Raw genomic sequence first — 13,611 nt, 5'->3', positions numbered from 1 at the left:
GCCTGATGCGTGCACCAGGCAGCCGCTGTGGAGACCCCAGTGCCTGTGTAGCCCCTCCACCAGCCACCAGCAGAAGCCAAACGTAGTCATAAGCAAAAAGCTCCTGGTTCGAGTTTTACTGTTTTGTTGTTGGTTTGGGTTTGGTGTTTTTTTCCCCCCCCCAAAGTTAATAAATAAATAATTATTTTAAAATAATATATGAACCCAAACGTAATTTACTAAGAGGAAAAGAGAATATGGGGCTGTGCGGGTGCAGGTGCTCGGGCACCGGTGGGAGCTGCAGGGCCCCTGTGAGGGGCGGCCGGGGCTGCCCCGGGTTGGGCACAGCCGGTTCCAGCCGGCTCCAAGCGGCCCCCACAGGGCACAGCCGGGCAGCAGCCCTGGTGGTGGGACCTCGGGGAAAGTGTATATAAAGGGCAAAAATGCCAAATTGCAGAGAGGAGTGAGGAAAAAGGAGTGAGAAACAGCCCTGCAGGCACCAAGGGGAGAGAAGAAGGAGGGCCAGAAGGCACTCCAGGCACTGGAGCCTAGATTTCCCCTCAGTCCATGGAGACCACCATACTGGAGCAGGTTCTCCCAAAGGACTGCAGCCCATGGACAATCCGCAGTGGAGCAAGGGAGCAAGGTGAGGAGGAAAGAGTGGCAGAGAGGAGCCGTTATGGACCGACCACGGCCCCCATTCCCCTGCAGCACTGGGGGTGGGCGAGGCAGAGGAGTCCACGACGGAGGAGTGAAGCTGAGGCTGGGAAGAAGGGGGTGGGGGGAAGCGTTTTAGGTTTTCTCCTTGTTTCTCACCATCCAACTCTATTTTAGTTGGCAGTAAATTAGATTAATCTTCCTCAAGCTGAGTCTGTTTTGCCTCTGATGGTAATTAGTGAGTGATCTCCCTGTCCTTAGCTTGAACCATGACCTCTTTCATCTTATTTTCTCTGCCTGTCCTGTTGAGGAGGGGGAGTGGGAGAGGGGCTGGCTGGGTATCTAGCAGCCAGCCAAGGTCAACCCACCCAGAGGGGAATGTGGAGAAAATACAGCATCGTCACTCAGCTAGGTACTTACCCTGGGGTGCCAGGGGCGGGGGGGGGGGGAACACTCAGACCCCACTTCTCTCCATCTAATTCTACTAATCCTTTGCCTCGCTTTCCCTACATGTTTGTTTATGTTTATAGAGGCAGTGGATCTATGAATATTCATTTCCTCCCTCTCTAACGTTATCTGTGCTTACTATTTTCTTGCTAAAGACACATAGCCTGGCAATGCTTTGAGCCTCGACCGTCTGCCTCGCCTGTGGTGTACTGTGGCAAAGCAATGAGTAACCTGAAGGCAAAAGAAAGCTTCACATGAAACAGGCAAACCAGGGGGACAATTCATTGTCACAAGCAAAAGGCAGTTACCCAGGGCTGGAATTCGGGTAAATATAGCAGGTTATGGTATTTTCATTCCTTTCGCTTCAGTGGGTCAAAACACTTACCAAAAACTCTTTTCTGGGTACTAGGTGTTTTCCATGTGATAGGCTGTCCGCATGGCTGTAGACAACAGGCTAATGTTTTAGGAGTCTGTGAAGATTTAGGATACTGCATTTTTGTCATATTCAGCACAAGCATAAAGAAGGTGATTTCTTTCCTCTTTGGAACTGTACAAGGATAGTTTGAGGCATTTGCAGGCTCCTGTGATGCTTCTCATTCAATTTGTCTTCTTTAGAGTAACAGTATGAGTCTGATCGGTATTTCTTTACAGGTCATATTTTTTAGCTATCTCAGCATTCTTGTTGCTCCACATCATCCTGAAAGCTGTGGTACAAAACCTTGTATTGAAACCTCTAGGTTACACCTTCAGCATTATTCAGCTTTATTAAGGCTGAATTATCATAGCTCTACAAATCAATTCTTACCACATATCACTAAATTACCCATGCTCAGAGTTTCCCTTCATGCTCCTATTAAGAAATATCTGCTTACATTTATTTGTCCTCATATCACAGAATCGTGGAATAATTCTATTTGGAAGGGACCCTGGGGGCTGTTCAGCCTCTGCAAAAAGCCCGTCGATCTCTTGTTTATTCTCCCTGTCAGTGTACAGATGCTCACCTCCTCTGCAACTCCTTTGCCTGCCAACTGCTCCTCACCCAGTGCACATATCCCATCACAAGGACACCATCACTGTCCCCTGCCCCAACCTTGAGGCAGCAGCTAGGCACTGCCTGCTGCCTGTGACCGAGATGGTGGCATCCTTCCCCAGAACTATGTCTGGGTTGAGGTCTCTGATACATTCCCAGGTTGGAGACCATGTCCTGTGGTGCCTCACCACCATCTCAAGTTTATGTATATAAAACCTTTCTGGTTTTAGGTATATATACACACTATTTCTATATTTTGGTTCTTCCAGTTGTCTGAAGAAGGCTTTATCTACTTCTTCCTGATCAAGTGGTCTGTAGCAGACACCCATCACAATGGCATCCATACCGATCTACCCTATAACCCTGACCCATAAACTCTCAGCTGGCTCATCATCCCTCCCAAAGCAGAGCCAGCTGCATCCCCGCTGCTGTCTCACATAAGGGCAACTCCCAGTTGTGCTGATTTCCCAGAAAAGGTATGAGGTCTTCCCCCACCATGCTGTCATGTAGGCTCACTCTTATTTGCGTGTTTACCCTTAGGACAGGTCCCTTTCTTCCTGAAGTTGATTATAAGGCGTCTTGTCCACATCACCCCACACCCTTTGCTTGCCAACCACTTCCTCACTTGATTATAGGTCATCATCTCTCTGCCCCATCACTTCTAGTTTAAAACTTCTCCTCACCAGGTGGGCCAGCATGTTGTCAAAGACATTTTTACTATACTAGGTCCCAGGGATCCCATCTCTTTGAAGTTCTCAATCATCAGAAAGGCTTCCGAGGTCTTGAAGACAAATCTTTGTTGTTGAAAACAGCTGTGCAATCCCTTGTTAACCTGTAGGATCCATCCACTCTGCCTCAAGACCTTGCCCTCACTGGAAGGACTGAGAAGACACTGCTTTGGTCCCCATGCCCTTGGCCACCACCCCGGATCCATGCAGTCATGCTTGATATGCTCCAGGTCTCCCGTGATATCGTTAGTACCCCCATGGAAGAGTAGCAGGGGGTAACAGTCCCAGAGCTGAGGCCTGGCACCCTCTCCACAACATCCCAGATCAAAGCCCCTAGCAATCAGCAAGCCTTTCCACAAACCTCCCCAAATGAACTTGTTTGCAGCTTTAGCTCCAAAGGGCTCCCAGCAGTCCCCCTAAGATCCCAGAAGTTCCCAGATTTTGAAGCTGAGCCCAGCACCTGCTGTTGGCTGCCTTTGTTAGCTGTGCTGTCAGGTATCTCCTGCTTTGCATCCCTGGCAAGGCTGCGCACAAGGACGAAGGCAGGGTATTCTCACCTCCATCTTTGGGGCATTAGGACCTCTCTCCCACCTCTGGCTGTCCCACCAGGTGGGATTGGCAGTGCTGTGAGGGCCTGTGTCTTCACAATGTGGCTCAGGCTTGGCTCCTCAGCTGGGCTGGCCCCATCTCTTCCCTACACCAGATGAAAAGACAGGCCTCATATGAAAGGAGAAGAGATGGGCTTTTTTTTGCTAGCCTCTTCCTTCATTTTTTATGACCCTTTTTGAACATAAAGGGTTTTTTTTCCCCACTGACATTTTTGGTTTTAACACTTGGCAAGCTTTGATGGTACTTGCCTAAAGGAAAAAGATACAACAATGGGGAGCGGGGGTGCTTCAACAGTAACCTCAAATGCCATCATGCCCAGTGTTGCTTTCTATCTTGAACAGACGTAGGTGAGAAGCTGCTGCTTTCAAGGTCTGACTGAAACGAGACAAGAAAACCAACAAACTGTGAAGTCCGTGGCCTTTTTCCATGACAGAATTGAAAGGACAGTTGAAGAAAAAACACACAACATAGTTCAGAGTTCTGAAAAGAAGAAAACAAACTGGAAAAGTATGGAGGAGAAAGTTCTGTACTGAAAGCACTTATGTACAGGCTCAATTTTGGATGTGTCAGTATCCCACTGATCTCAGAAGGTCTGTTTAGTGAACTGAAACACATGTAGTCAAGTACTTGGCTTAGCCTGTGTACGTCTCAGAACACCAGGAGGTACCTCAAGCAAGCAAAAATTTAATTAGTGGCTTTCTTACAGCCCAGACAAAGGCTTTTAAAAGGTGATGATTTTGAAAACCTGGTTGCAGAAGGCCCCAGGCTGGCTGGGAAGAGTGAGGTGTTGTCTTGCAAATGAGTTATCATAGTGTCTCCTAATTTAGACACATGCAGTTGAGGAGATGACCTTATTTTTACATTGAAAAAATGTTATCAGATGTGGCTAATTGGAGACTGGAGGCAGGGGAGAGCTTAGAGGCACAGTAATTGTTCTTGTCTAATCAGAAGGATCAAAAGAGAATCCTTCAGAGACCTAAATTAAAAAATGAGATTCTTGTGTCATGTTGATCGTAAGATTGATTTTTTCTGGACATGCCTGGACAAAGAGAAAAGAGCTGAGTATGATTAAATACAATTTTGCTGCCAAGGCGCTGAAGAATTTGTTCTCTTTACTACACACCTTGTTGTATATAATGGTCACATTTCCATTTGTCTGCCTAACACCTACACTTTCAAAAAGAAGATATAACTTCTATTCTTTCAGGAATAGAGAATGTATTATCTGACTGTGAAATATCTGTGTTTATAGAAATTTCAGTGTTAGGAATCTGAGTGAATGATTGCTAACAATGATTTTCAATTGAAGAATTTTGTTTCAAGACCACGCTGACCTCTGTCTTATGGCTAAGGACGCATAAAGACCACTGACTTGACCACTGAGTCTCCTGTGGCATTGCTACATGCAGGCAGTAAGCCCAGAGTACTGAGGCCAAGGAGTAAGAGACCTTTGGGAAGCTCGGCACAGCCAGCTGCCCCCACCAGCCTGCCCGGTTCATCCTCTGAAGCCTGTCACCAGTCAGGACTTGGCCTGGGCATGTCTGAGCCATTGTGGCAGTTGGTGCTCTGGGTGAGTACATCTGACTAGGAAAAAAAAGATGCTGCTGCCGTCCACTTTATGTTCACCCCTGTCTGCATTTTTTAACGTTTCCAAAATAAGACTTTTTTTCCCCCGTAAATATTTCAAAACTTAATGCCAACAAATGCAACACAAAGTGAATGAATTTACAACTTTGTGATGGATCATTGTACAAAATGCCCATGGGAAACTCACCGTAAGGGAACTTCAGTATTATACAGCCTCATTCAGGAAAAGCCTCTGGGAGGGGCAGATTCTGATGCACACACAGGGGGCATTCGGGGCAGGAGGTGTCCCGTGCCCAGCAACCACAGCTGTGATTTGCCTCTTCAGGTTGTGCTTCAGGGTCTCCTATTTTTTTCAGCTACAGTGAAGGCTCACCAGGCAGAGAAATAAAAACTGGTAAAATGGATGAAGTCAATAACGGGCTGAAAAATTCCCAGTCCTTTCTCTTGCAGTAGAAGAGCAGTATCACTTGATAAGGGAAGAAGAGGGAGTTGAAGGGGTGTTGCCTCTACAAGGTTTCCTAACCAGCACTCCTGCTCTGCCAGGGCTCTTCCACCACTCTGAGGAAGGGATGCAGGACACATACCTACATGAAGCACTTCAACACAGCATTTCTCTCTCACTGTTTTTCTAATCCTCTAACGTGCAGGCAGTTGCTTTGAGTGGCTGAACTGATCTGCACCTTGCTCAGAATCCACTCTTTGTTTGCTTTCACAGCTGCACAGACATTTTTCAGAGGCAAACGCTGTTCCTAGAGAGTGGGACAGGGCACTCCAGAGCAAGGCCATCCCAGGCACACATCTGCTTTGCTCTGGGGCTATTTGGAGAAATGAGCATATTTCACATAGGTTGTGCCTTCTGTCCCTCTTGTTTCTCTAGCTGAATTCTTCCATTTTGGTAGATACACAGCCAGCTCACAGCACGCTGCCCACAGAAATGGCTGAGTTTCTTTATTTATCTTCACCACAGTACATGAGATAGACACACATAAGCTGGTCTCCTTCTCAGTGTTCTCTTGACACGCTAGTTACAGAGTAGTCTTCAGCATTAAAGATATTTCTGTCACCATTGCAGGCTTTTCTAGAGGGGTGTCATGTTAATGTCAGTGCCGGATCTTTGCATTTCTTTCTGCTGTTGCTTTTAGTACCCATTTCTGCTAGCTAGGGACAGAAGAGCCAGCGCTGCACTCTGTGACTGCCTTTTACCTTTTGAGGCACTGCACTCAGTGCAAGCTGGACATAAGATGCATTTTTGTGTGCTTCTTAGCTAGGCACTTAACCTTCTCTGGCATTCATGTCTCACTACATTTTTCTTCAGCTTAACTAACAGGTTTTGTAAATAGATGTACTAGAAATACTAGTTTTTTCAGCTCTGGAGTGAATCCCAGAACAGAGAAACAGTATTTTTCCATTAAGAAAAAAAAAAAAAAAAAAAAGCACTAATTAAACCCCAACTTTCAAAGATTTAGAAAATGTAGTAATCTACTAGAATAAATTGCTAATTTTTGTTTCATATTTTATGGCATGCATTTCTGTTGTTTCAGTACTACAGTCAATGATCAAAAATAGGTCAGTTTCCAAACCACAAAGGACTGAAATGTGTAAGAGAAAGAAAGAAAGAAAAGAAAAGAAAGAAAGAAGAAAGAAAAGAGGGAGGGAGGAAGGAAGGAAGGAAAAAAAGAAAAAAAGAAAGAAAAAGAAAGAAAGAAAGAAAAGAAAGATACCACTATCTGTCTTCCGTTGTTAGTTTGACTAAACTCAGACTAAAAGTTTAAAGTTTACTAATGTCTCGTGAGAAGTAAAAACATTTAAAAATAAGACAAGTTGAACTTTTATGTAATTACCAAACTGGAGTATTAGAAGAAGAGCAATTTATCCTGTGGCTGATCTTCAGGAAGAAAAAAAATCATGTTATCCCATTTTACAGATGAGGAACAGAAACATAAAAGCCTAAACTCTTCCTGTCCCACTTCGAGCTTCTAACCAGGGCCGCTGTTTTAGGAGCAGCAGTGTTCCCTTCAGTGTTCATGGAGCGAAAGGGGCACTTCCAGAGAACAGTTTCCTAAGGCAGCAATCACACTACCTACCTGAATATGCTCAACACTGACAACTCACTGCTTTCACAATCACACATGAGAATCCCTAAACTACAAACTGGCTGAAATCAGAAGATTTAAGAAAATGCACCTGCGGGGTGTGTGTGTGTGTGTGTGTGTGTGTGTGTTCCATTTTCTGTGGCTGTTAGGTAGAGGTGGGTCACAGTTTTTCTTAACCATAAGACCCCAAACCACTTTTTTAAAATGTAAGTGTAAGATTCTTGAGTAATCCCACACCCATTGATGCTAAGGTTTTAAGGAAAATTGATGTGGCTCTCATACGCTTCAGACTAAAGATGGAGAGCTGGCAACCTTCTATCTCCCCTCTGCAAATGATAGATTTGAAATGCCATTTTGTCAGCAGGGCTTCCCTTGCCTGACAAGGGAAATTTTTTGAAAAAAAAGTATCTGTTGTTGTTTCATGTAGCCAGCCTGACCAATGAAGTGGTAATTCATGGCTGGCCGGCTGGTATCAGATGCTTAACCTGCTGTGTGTCCCTGCCAAGGCTCTGCACACAATTCATTCTATTGAAAAGCCAGCTCATTTCCACTTGCAGCCAGCTCTATTCATATTCCTCTCAGAGTTAGTGACAATAAATATTATAAAATCACACAAATCCAGATGGTGTGGGTTGGAGTTGCCAGCTGTTCTACCACTTGCGAATTGCCTCTCTTGTCCTGCAGCTTGGCTTCCACAGAAAGCATCTCATCAATTTCCTATGGTCTCATTGCATTTCTTTACAAGCCATCCTCATCCTGAGGTATTTTCAACTTTCACTGTAGATACGTAAGAGAGATAGAGGCTAAGCAAACTGGAGGCAGAAAATCAAAGAATTTTTCATCTGAGAAACTGAGGATTATTTTTCAAATAGTGACCTTAACCTCTCAACAGCATCCTAGTTTTCATGAATGAACTTCAGGGGTTCCGCTGATTTTTACTAATTCTCTTTTATAGAAGACTTACAGCTAAAAGAGAAGCAAATGTTCTCTAATCTTGCCGGTAGTTATCGTTCCAAAATCAGGAGGAAACCAGTGCCAAATGAACACAGAAACTGAAATACTGTCATGACCTGTGTGAATAGCATTGTGTAAATTCTAAACATTGGTGATGGTTACCTTGGTTTAGCTTTGTGTGTTTGCTCTGAGTTTTGACTCTTTCAGCCTGGGGTGGCATCTATCTGCAGGCCAGAGGCAGTCTCCAGTCCAGTGGAGTTACCATCCAAATGACCACCAGGGTTCGGAGAAAGACTATGGTTAGTAGTGCTGTCATCAATGAAGATGTGAATACTGATATGACTAACAACTGTGCAACTGCCAGCAGTTTTGGTCCTCATATTGGCTGTCTTCTGAGTTTTTTTTGTTGAAAAGAGATGCAGAGAAGAGTAAGCAAGAGGCAAGGGAGGCAGGACCAGCACAGAGCACGGATAGGAAGAGCACAGGAAGAACAAGCCTGAGACCAGAAGAGCAAGCAAAGCCACCATCTGTGGGGACATGCTGTAAGTCAGCACGCTCTTGGACTGTGGTGCCAGAAGGGAGCAGGCACTGACAGTGATGCAGATGCTCACAGCTGCTGCTCTGGTTAGTGCCATGGTTTGGGCCTGTGGTGGTGGGACAAAGGTGTTTGAGGAGGGAAGAAGACCCTCAGCGGCCCTCCAGGCAGGTGTCTGAGGCACCAAAATGTCTTACCAGCAGTCTGTCTCATTACATTTGCAGCAGAGACTATTCAATTACATTGTCTAATCTACTCTTTGCCTTGTCTAGCTGCAAAACTGAAAAATAACAATAATGATGAGGCAGGTCCAGTCAAACCATGAAAGTCCAGCTGGGTTGAGTGAGGAGCGTGGCTGGGCAGAGACATGGCTGCAGCATAGCTCAGCAAAGCCCAGGGATCAGGGACAGAGCTTAACCCCAGCTCCCATGCAAAACAGGGGAAGCCCCCAGTTAAGGTGTCTCACAGTTCTTTCTCCCACAGCTCTTTTAACAGCAGTCTGATCCCAGGTTACTGGGCTGCACTGGATCAGGGCTGCCCTTAAGCGCCGGCAGCCAAACCTCCTGTGGGATATGGCAGAGCCTGTTGGTGCACTTACGACCAAAAAAATTACGAATTGTAAGGACAGTTGCTCCACTGGGGTCTACAAGAGTGATCACTGGCCATTGAGGAAGTACTGCTCAGGGTAGGCTCAGGGCTTTTGATTAAAGATTTTAGCTTATGTTGCAGAAAGGTGAAATTAGATTTGCAGATCCATATATGCATCAGGATTTTGAATACAACATAAAGTCTCTTTTGGAACATTCATCATTTCTCCTTACCTCCAAGTCAGTGACATCCATTCAATTTTGGCTGAGGAAGCAAGTAGGAGAGGAAGTGAGCGCCCACCTCCAGTCTAATCACAGCTCACCTCACAGTGGCATAAAAGCTCCTCTTTTCATCCCCAAGCCATTCTTTCAATAGTACCCTTGGGTCAGAAACCCTCCAATTCAATAGACACCTTTCTGTGCCTTTTCTCTCAGCATCCCTCCATGCAGATCCCTGTAACATTTCATTAACTCCCATCTGCCTCCTGGTGCTGGAATTTTACCATCAGAGACTGCCCAGACGTGGGACATCAGGCATCTAGGAAACATTTGACTTAATTGATAAGACAATTAAGGGCTAGACAGTCACTGAACTGGACTTGTCTGAGCCCAAATTTCACATTTCCCATGATATTTTTTAGATTTTATATTTTTATTTCATACCAAAGGATTCAGTCACCAAAGTCCTACCTTCAACTTTGCTCTTAGGCTGCTCACACCAGAAGACTGGGATTTATATTATCTTCCAGATTATTTCTGATAAAGTGGATGACGCTTGCTGGGACTTACTCAGGTGTCAATGGAGGAACAGTCTCTGGCACAGCTTTCATCCTACTGCTAATTTCAACAAACAGGTCCCAGAGGAGTCAGGTTCTCTCCAGCAAAGATCCTTGAACTATAATGTGACCCTTATCATATAAATTTATTATCCTTCTGAGTCTATATGAAAAGACCTTTGTAACGTCCTGGCCAAACTTTACCTCCTATTATCTCAGTAGCACTGCAGCAAATGAGTCAGCAGAGAATGTGCCACTGGGTATGTTACTCAGTCATTCACATCTGCTGCGTCTGGGGACACATCTGAAATAGGCATTGGTGTTCCCAGCCGTGCCCCAGGGAGGCACTTACCCTATGCGAGTGTGACTCAGCAACATTTCTTAATTATCTGATGGTTGCAGGAGATTGCAAGACTGAAATTTTGTCAGCAGCATTTTATCCAAAGTGGTGAAAAGCTTCTAAAAAGCACTACTGGGGGATATTCTTCCTAGTTTTATGGCACTGGGCCTTCACTACCATAAACAAACTCTGATACCCTACTGCAGTCTTTCGGGAAATTTCGTATAAAGCCACAGGAAGGCTCATTGCAATCACGCACGCGTCCTTAAAAGCAATGGTTCTCCCCACGTAGGCTGGACCTGAGCTGAACTCTCCATTTCCCAAGAGATGGTGGCCTTTCCTCACTGCTCCTCACTGTTGCGCTGCCTTGGCACAGTGGCCACAGGTTTGTTGTCATCTTTGTGGGTGAACCGAGCTTGGTATCAGGCGTCTGCATGGTTTAAGGGTGGGATAACAGCAAAGGCACTGAAAATAGGGGCAACGGTTGAGGAAAGAGGCCCCAGAACAAGTAACAGTGCACTTCCTGGGCACTAATGGGCCATTGCCTATCACTGAAAGTGCAGCCTCGAAAGATGGGAAAAGACTTCTTCTGTTTTAGGAAAGGGAGCAGCAGCTGAGCAAGGAAAGAAACTGAGCAGCAGGGTGAGGCACTTGCTGCAGCCTTGAAAGTAATGTCCCCTCCAGGACTGGGCACTGTGTAGCCTGGGGTGGAAGTCAAAGGCTGAGAATTGCCTCAAAATTCAACCACCTTATAAAAGGACCAGATTTGGGGAGGAGGAGGAGAAAGCAAATGCCTACTTCAGATCCAGGTTTCCTCACTGAAGAGCTGGGTGTGCTCATCTTCACCACAGTAACTGAGGCCATGAAGGGCCGTGATGACCAGTGCTAGTTACACAGGTCAACTCCATGGTGTTGGCACCCAAAGCTCATGTTGGGCATGATCACCAAGAAGTGATTGCTTTGAGTGTGCAATGGTGGTGACTCAGGATAAGAAGTGACCACCAACATGGGGGGTGCTGTTGATGCATGTCAGCATAACAAAGGTTTGTTTTACAATTTAAACGGTAAAAAAAAGGTGCCATTATCACTGTGTCCCTTTTAAGTGAAGAGTTAAAGCGTGGGATTTCATGATAACCCTTTCAAAACTGACTGAAGAACTAGAACTGCTCCTGAGTGTCTTCTAGATGCAGAGAAACCCTTCATAGACTTGCTGAGAGCACTCTCATTAATTATCAGCTTTAGGTGCCTTGTAGTTTTGGAAAATTCTACTACACTTCTGCACTTTTAGCAAACCAAGTACTACAGATTTGCCTCCAAGTGACTGAGGGTCCCATGTAGGCTGCAGATCCCAAGCCCTAGTTCTTAGAAGTAATTCAAGGCCCTAATTTCAGCTGCCAGTTTGGAAGCTGAAAATTGGAGAAGTGAAAATGTGAGGTTTCTTTTTTTTTCTTTTCCTATTTCTATGCTGAAATTTGAAACAGCTACCACAAAATGTTTATAACCATACATAGTGCTCAATAAATGTCTACAAATGGAAGGAACTGTGTATGAATTATGTCTGATTTATACATTAAATAAAAATAGCAAGAGCCAGTTGAATTTTAAATGTTCTTCCCACATACGGTAAGCCTTGAAATTACAATGTCTATAGAATATTGCCAGCAAAAAAGTCTAATGCATTGCATATACTACATCAAAATACTTAAAAAGCATTCCAAGAGTTTATCAGATAAAGCAAATACTTGGGCCTATTTAAACCTTCTTAAATTGGGTTTTTATAGGGGGAATTCTTGGCAAATAAATTTCTTTTTAAGCTCACCCCACAACATGCAGACCAACATTAACCATAGGGACTGAGCTGCCAGTAACTGCTGAAAATAATTGCCCTTGTGTGGGTCAATAAACCCACCGGGCACATAACAGCCTGCAGGAACCAGACCCTAGCGGTGAGGCAGAACAACCTCCTGCCCAGCCCTGTACCCTGGCCACGAGTGGCAGATCCCAGCCCAGATCCCAGAAAGGCAGATCTTCGGCTCATCTCCTTATGGGGAAACAAAGCGTGTTTGATTACAGCATCTTTGGAGAGGTGGGAGCAGGGTCGTGTTATGATCCTGACCCCAGACCCTGCTTGACTGGCTCTCTGTGCCAGCCAGGAGCAACAGCCTTCCAAAGTGGGCACAAAACTGGGGAGTTTGGTGTTTAGCGCTAAACATCCACCCTTCCTGCCCCCGCTGAAGAGAGCCAAGCCTTAAAGAACAGGCTTCAAGGAGCTAAGGGCAACTTTCACATTGGGTACAAATAGGTCAATAAATTCATACTAGAGTTTTGCCTACAGTGTAATCCACCTCAGAAGATATGTGAAGCTAACATTTAAAAAGCAGTGTCATTACATAACCTTATTTAGTCGCAGCATACTTTGTAGATACTTTTGCTGCTTCTTTGGAGGACTATTTTTAAACTACAGATACTCTCCACTCACCCCTACCGATTTAACTTTGAAGTGACGATACTTGGCCCGTTTGACCCCAGGGAGTAGAGACATTTAATATTTTGTCTTCCAGTTGATTACCCAGCCCAGACAAACAAAGGAAAAATAAATCCATTAAAATGTAATTTCAAGAAGAGTATTCCCAGGTTTTGCTAGCTAAATCACATTTTGCAATTAATGTGATTGTTATAAACATTTTAGGTCTAGCTCAAGATCATCCACGTATATCAAAATAAAATATTCTCATCCCAGTTTTATGGCACAGCTCTGTTAGAAAAATATTTCAGCAAAACAACAAAATCAAAACAAAACCTTGCAGTTTAATTCCCTAAACAACAGAGGTAGTTTATATTTATTCCAGCCATCTCTGCCACTGCTCTATGCATAATAAAGGTGCTTCCCAATTCTCCTTGCACAAACACAAGCACTATCATCTCAGTCCTTCCTCACCGTATGCTCTTCCCATCAGTGCTGAAGCATGCTCTGTGCCCACTGTCACCCAGCCAGTTGAAAAGTTCCTGGATTCTATACCCCCAAAATAAAGCAAAGTAGGGGAATGCATGCCTTGAGAGATGAGCATGTATTTCCCTTCACCATCATATTTTTGTGACGGTGGGGACAGCGCAGTTGGCTCCCGTACGGTCTCAAAGGCACGGACAGATGGCATATTGCTGCATTCCCAAGTGGGTGCCTGCCCCTTTGGCTGGGGGAGGCAGCAGGCAAGGCGCAGGGTGCTGGGCCCATCACCCCCTTGTTGCACCTCCTCCAGAAGCTCGTTTGTCTTAATTAACTAGGGCCAGT

This window comes from Falco cherrug, chromosome 6 (genome assembly GCF_023634085.1).
Source record: "Falco cherrug isolate bFalChe1 chromosome 6, bFalChe1.pri, whole genome shotgun sequence".
Classification (NCBI taxonomy): domain Eukaryota; kingdom Metazoa; phylum Chordata; class Aves; order Falconiformes; family Falconidae; genus Falco; species Falco cherrug.
The sequence above is the reverse complement of the archived record's forward strand: the minus strand, read 5'-3'. Positions refer to the sequence as shown.